Here is a 5683-nt window from a genome sequence, read left to right on the forward strand (position 1 = left end):
CAGCTGTCCCCGCCCACCAAGCCCTGCCCAAACTGCAGATTCACGATCAAAATCAATGCTGTCGTAGTCGTATGCCGCTAGGCTTGGGCCGGTCTGTTAGCTCAACGACAGTGAGTTGAAAATTGTCTGCTCCCTCAGGGACTTTAGACAAGTCGCTTCGGGCCTCTGTGCACGTTTCCACGTGTGTGATTACAGATGATAAGGTGCCTACCCCTCGTGAGCACCGTGCGGGTTAAGTAAGCACGTACACGTGATGCACCGGGTGAAGAGTGTCCCCTGAGCGTGCGTGCCCCTCCCGGAATTTCAGAATGCAGCTTACTTGGCAGTAGGGTCTTTGCAGATTTTATTAGTTAAGGTGAGGTCATCCTGGATTAAGGTGGGACCTAAATCCAGTGACTCGTATCCTTACAAGAAGAGAAAACAGAAACACGGAAGAGATGCCGGGAGGAGAAGGCTGAGTGCAGGTGGAGGCCGGGCTGGAGGGACGTGTCTGCACAGGGAACACCCAGGGCGCTGGCGGCCCCAGAGCTGGGGAGGGCAGGAGGGACCCTCTTGGAGCCTGCGGGGGAGCCGCCCTGCACGCACAGTGATTTTGGACGTCTGGCCTCCAGGCTGGGAGAGGATAAACTGCCCTTGTTTCTAGTCGCCCAGTTTGTGGTGACGTCACAGCAGCCAGGGCAGCCGCGCTTGGAGAGAGGCCAAGAAAGCATCCGCTGTCACTCAACCTGCACCCAGACCTGCTGCCGGGTTCCAGCTGGGGTGAAGATGCCAAGTTTAAAGTAATAATAAAATGAAATCCCCCTCGCCGGGGCCCCCTAGCTCCTAACGGGATTCCTGGGATGGAATCTTCTAGCGAGCACCTGCTCCTCAGTGGGTAGGGCTGTTCTCGTGAGAGTTGCCATCAAGCATGGCGTCCACGGGCGTGGGGCCAAGGGCAGGAGACCAGCCCCCGCCGGCCCCAGGCACTCAATGCTGCCGCCCTGCGCCGAGCCCAGGTCCCCGGCTGGGAAGCTCAGCTACGGGGTGGGCGCAGCCCTGGACACCCCATCGCGGCTCCCAGGCCTCTGCTTCCTGGGTTGCCTGGTAGAGGGGGCGCTCAGCCCTTGCAGCCCTGCAGCCCCCTCCTGCATTTCCAGGGCTGGTAGTTCAGTGGCTGTCCACCTCGGGGAGATGTTGCCACGTGGGCCCAGAGCAGGGCTGGGCTGCAGCTGCTTGGGGCTTTTCCTCCGAAGCACGGCCTGCCTTCGCTCCTGCCTTGGGGAGTTTTGCCAAAGGCATTTAAGCGTGGAACTTGCCCCTCGCCCCACCCCCAGGTCCCAGAACAGAGCCGGCTGTTCAATCCAAGTGGAGGCAAAGACCCCCCCGGAGGCCAGGGAGCCAGGCCCTGGTGTGCATGGCCCTGCGTCCTCGGGCCCATCTGTCTGTGAGCACATGGGCCCACGTGAGCACGCGTGCACAAGGAGATACAGGTGTGTCTGTGGTGCACACATGTGTGCCTCTGCTTATGGATGCATGGAGGCCCACGAGGCACGTGCGTGAGCCAGGCGTGTGAGTCTGAATCTGGACGCCCATGTGTTTGTGAGTGTCCGGAAATACGCGTGGCCATCTGCGTCTGGGTCTGCAGCTGGGCCCGGGTGGGCATGAGCGCGAGTGTGCGTGTGTGAGCGCGCGTGTATGTGGGGGGTGTTTGCGTGTGCGCGGGGTGTGTGAGTGTGTGGCATGCACGTGCGCACGTGTGAGAGTGTGTGTCTGAGTGTGTGTGTATATGTGAGAGCCTTGTGAGTGTGTGTGTGCAGGTGTGCCCATGTTTACCTTGGCGGGGTTTCTACATTTGAAGTACACTTGTGGGTCTGTGTGTGTCCTCCTCTCCAAATGCACGTGTGTGCTTGAGGCATGTGCAACATGGGACAGCGGGGGGGGGACAGAGAGGATGCACCTGCAGGGGCCGGTCCTCCGAGGTCGGGAGTCTGTCCTTGTTGCCATCGGAGAGCTGGTGTCAGCAGTGTCCTGGGCACAGCCTCTCCTCTGCTGCGCGGCCCACCCAGGGCGGGCGTTTCTCCAGTGGGTACACAGATTGGGGTGGGGAGGTGGCACCGGCCCCAGCACCCGGGTCCTCCTGCAGAGGTCCCCTGACTCCCCAGGCATCTGTCCCTCTGCCCCAAGCTCAGCCTGCAGAAGGAACAAAGTACAGAAGAGGGAGAGGAAACCAAAAACCCTCCAGAGAAATGGAGCACAGGTGCCTGAGAACAACTTCCAAGGGGCTCCCGCCCTGCCAGCGTCCCCGAGTTCCTGCTGGTCCAGGCTGTCTCTTCCTCCAGGGCCCGTGTCCTGCCGCAGCCCCAGGATGGAGAGGAGAGCAGCCCTATTCACCACCAAACCCTTCCCATTACAAACTTCCCTTTGGAGGAATTTGATGGCTTCATGCTGTCACTGCAGGGATGGGCTTTCGTCATCAATAAGAGGAATTTGCCACGTTTGAGGCGGGGCTGGCTGGGAGCTGGGGCCTGGTGGGCTGACTCAGAGAGGTTGCTGCGAAACAAAACAGGAGGGCCGGGGTGGGAGTGAGGGCTATGGGAAAACAATGAGAACAAAATAACGCTGCTTCCTGATCACTGTGTGACCAACCGTGCTCAGCGTCGTGGGGTCACGAGAGCCAAGGCCTGGGCCGGATGGGCCTTCCCTGAGGTCTGAGGTGGGCGCCCAGCTCCAGGATAGTAGGGCATCAGCAGGAGGACTTTCGGAAGCTGGGTTTGAGATCGTGGGGCTGCTTCTATCTGCCTTCTTTCCACATCATGACCCCAGTGCCCCCAAAGGTGGATGGGAACCCCGTGAATGGGTTCAGGATCACTTTCCGAGAGCACCGTCCCCAAATTTGCCCCAGGTTTTCCCCGCAAATGTGCCGGGATGCTGGGATGGTCCTTCCTGGGCTGGGTGGGTGTGCGGCCGGTCAGTGTGGCACACACCCTCCCTCCCCCCCAATCCATTCTCTGTCCTGGGCCGCCTCGCCGTGCGGAGATGCCTTGACGGCTGCACTTCCCAGGCTCCCTGTCCACTGGCTTCTGCACTGGCCGGCCAGTCAGCCCCGTGGGCACCGCCTCCCGGTCCCCAGCCCTCACTGGACTCACGTAACCAGCGCTCGCTGCCCAGTTACTTTGGAGGCAACGCCTCCCACTCTTGCCGGCCCCTGGGTACCCCAGCAGCCCTTAGCCTTGCCTGAACGTCAGTAAATCGTCCATTTATACGGTTTCTTTGTTTGAATTCTGTTTCCTGCTGGTAGCCTGAATGTTACAGGCAGAAACCCAGCAGGGCTCCACCACTGCCTGGAGTGAGCCATGAGCCTAGACACGTGAGAACCGGAGATGAGGGTCCTCACGTGAGTCCTTTTCCTAAAAACCAAGCAGACAGGGACTTCCCTGGTGGTCCAGTGGTTAAGACTTCACCTTCTGATGCAGGGGGTGCAGGCTTCATCCCTGCTCGGGGAGCTAAGATGCCCACACGCCTCGCAGCCAAAAAAACAAAACATAAAACAGAAGCAATATTGTAACAAATTCAATAAAGACTTAAAAATGGTCCACAGCAAAAAAATCTTTTAAAAACCCCAAACCAAGCGGACATCCCCGTTCCCTCACCACCACCACTGTCACCCGCTGTCACCAGCAGCCACGCCATTACCCACAGCACCCCAAACAGCGGCACCGCTATTGCCGACACCACCTCTGGCATCCCTCCCCCCCACCCCCCGCCAACAACGCCACGAACCAATCATCCGTCTACTGTCCTGGGATTCGGGAGCCGAGGTCCGCACCTCAGGTAGCTTCTATTCCAGTGACGCGGGAAAGATGACGAACAAACCTCCACGCAGATACACAGCACTTGTGGGCCGGCTGTGTGGGCCCGGTGTAGAAATTGAAAAGCAAGGCCCCTTGCTCAAAACACAGGGAGAGAGTGTCGTAGGCACTAAACCTTTTTCTCTTTTCTCGCTTTCTTTCTTTCTTCCGCTGTTTCTCTCTCTCTCTGTCACAGTGTTTTTCACTTGCTATTTCATGTCATTCTAACTAAATAAAATGTTGACACTATTAGCACGAATTTCACTCTCCATTCCTGCATCATGCAGTGCACATGCCACAGCATGGAATCTACGGGCAGCGTCACCAGACTCACGTGACGTGTGTGGCTCGTCCCTCAGCCGGCCCAAGAGAAAACACAACCTAGACCAAGGGAAGTCCAGGGGGAAGAGAGGACCCCCCAAAGCTTGGAGCCTGTCTGAGGGACGTTGTAAAGCACAGAGTACTGATGGGAACGTGAGGTGCCGCCAGGCCAGCGGATCAGGAGGCCACATCCACTGACGGGAGGGGGTTACTCCCAGCTCCCAGGAGGACGGGCCGTGGGGAGGTCAGGAGGCAGAGGGTGGGGTGCACCGGGCTCAGAGCCTTTACTGGGCTTCCCAGGGAAGGATGCCTCAGGGGGGCCCAGCAGTGGCTGGCTGAGCCATTCCCGGGGCTCTGGGGCGTGGGGCTGGCCCTGCCCTGGGGGTGAGAGCCCACGGTGGGGGTCGGGGGGGGGCTCGGGCTGGCTGGGTTACACGTGACGGGGCGCTCAGGTGAGTGGCTTACAGCCTCCTGGAATCCGGAACCTGGGAGAGGCCGTCCCTCCGGGTCAGCGAGGCCCCAGGCACTCAGAATTACGGAAGATGGAAGGCGTGGTTGATACCAGGGAGGGTGCCAGGCATGGGGACGTTTGTGGGGCCTGTTCCTGCCACACGGCCGTGTGCTCGGACCTGACGACTGAAGGTCCCCTCCTCCTGATGGTCTGACGGCCAGCCAGGGTCTGGGGGTGTTGGGCCAGGTGTCTCCCCTTCCCAGAGGCCCGTACCCCAACAGACCACTCAGACAGGTGACCCCCCAAGGAAGTTAGACTTCCGTGCTGGGACGCACGTGCTTCCCTGATCAGGGTCCCGAGGGGCTTGCATCCACCAGGCTTGCTGCTGTGTTGCCATCCGTGTGGGGCGGCCACTGCCACCCAATGCTGAGACACTGCAGGGTGGGCTCCCAGCCTGATCTGATCCCTCTGCACACACCAGGCCCCGTGGAGGGTAGGGAACCAGGGCCTGGGGCCCTGGGGTGGGAGAGGGGCACTCTCCTCCATCCCATCCAACCCCACTCGCAAAACAAGCTCAAAGGCAAAATCATTAGACGTTTCAAGGCAGTGACCGCAGAGCATTAAACTTAAGTGTGGTCCCTTGGGTCGGGGGGCCCATGCACTGCTCGGGTGACACTCTGTGAGGCCAACCCAAGGTGGTGTTTTGATCAGAGGAGCCCAGGGGGAGAGCTGTGCTGTTCAGTCCTGGACGGAAGGTGGCTCCCGGCCGAGGCCCCGAAGAGGGAGCGGGGCAGCCAAGTGGGTACAGGCAGGAGGACAGTGTGGCCGGAACACATGAACAGGGTAGAGGATGAGCTCAGAGAAGATGCAGGGAGCGGGGGCTCAGCCATGGACAGACAGCAAGCCAGGGGAAGGAAAACAGAAGCTGGGGTGTTGAGGGAGAGTCATGTGTGTAGGTGGAAGAGCCCCTAGAGAGAGACTGTGGACGATGCAAGAAAGAAGCAGCTGCTGGGGGACCATGCGGTCCAGTGAGGGATGCGGACCCGGGCGCAGGAAGCCAGAGGATCCCGGCAGCTGCCCCTTG

The sequence above is a fragment of the Lagenorhynchus albirostris genome, chromosome 14 (assembly GCF_949774975.1).
Source record: "Lagenorhynchus albirostris chromosome 14, mLagAlb1.1, whole genome shotgun sequence".
NCBI lineage: Eukaryota > Metazoa > Chordata > Mammalia > Artiodactyla > Delphinidae > Lagenorhynchus > Lagenorhynchus albirostris.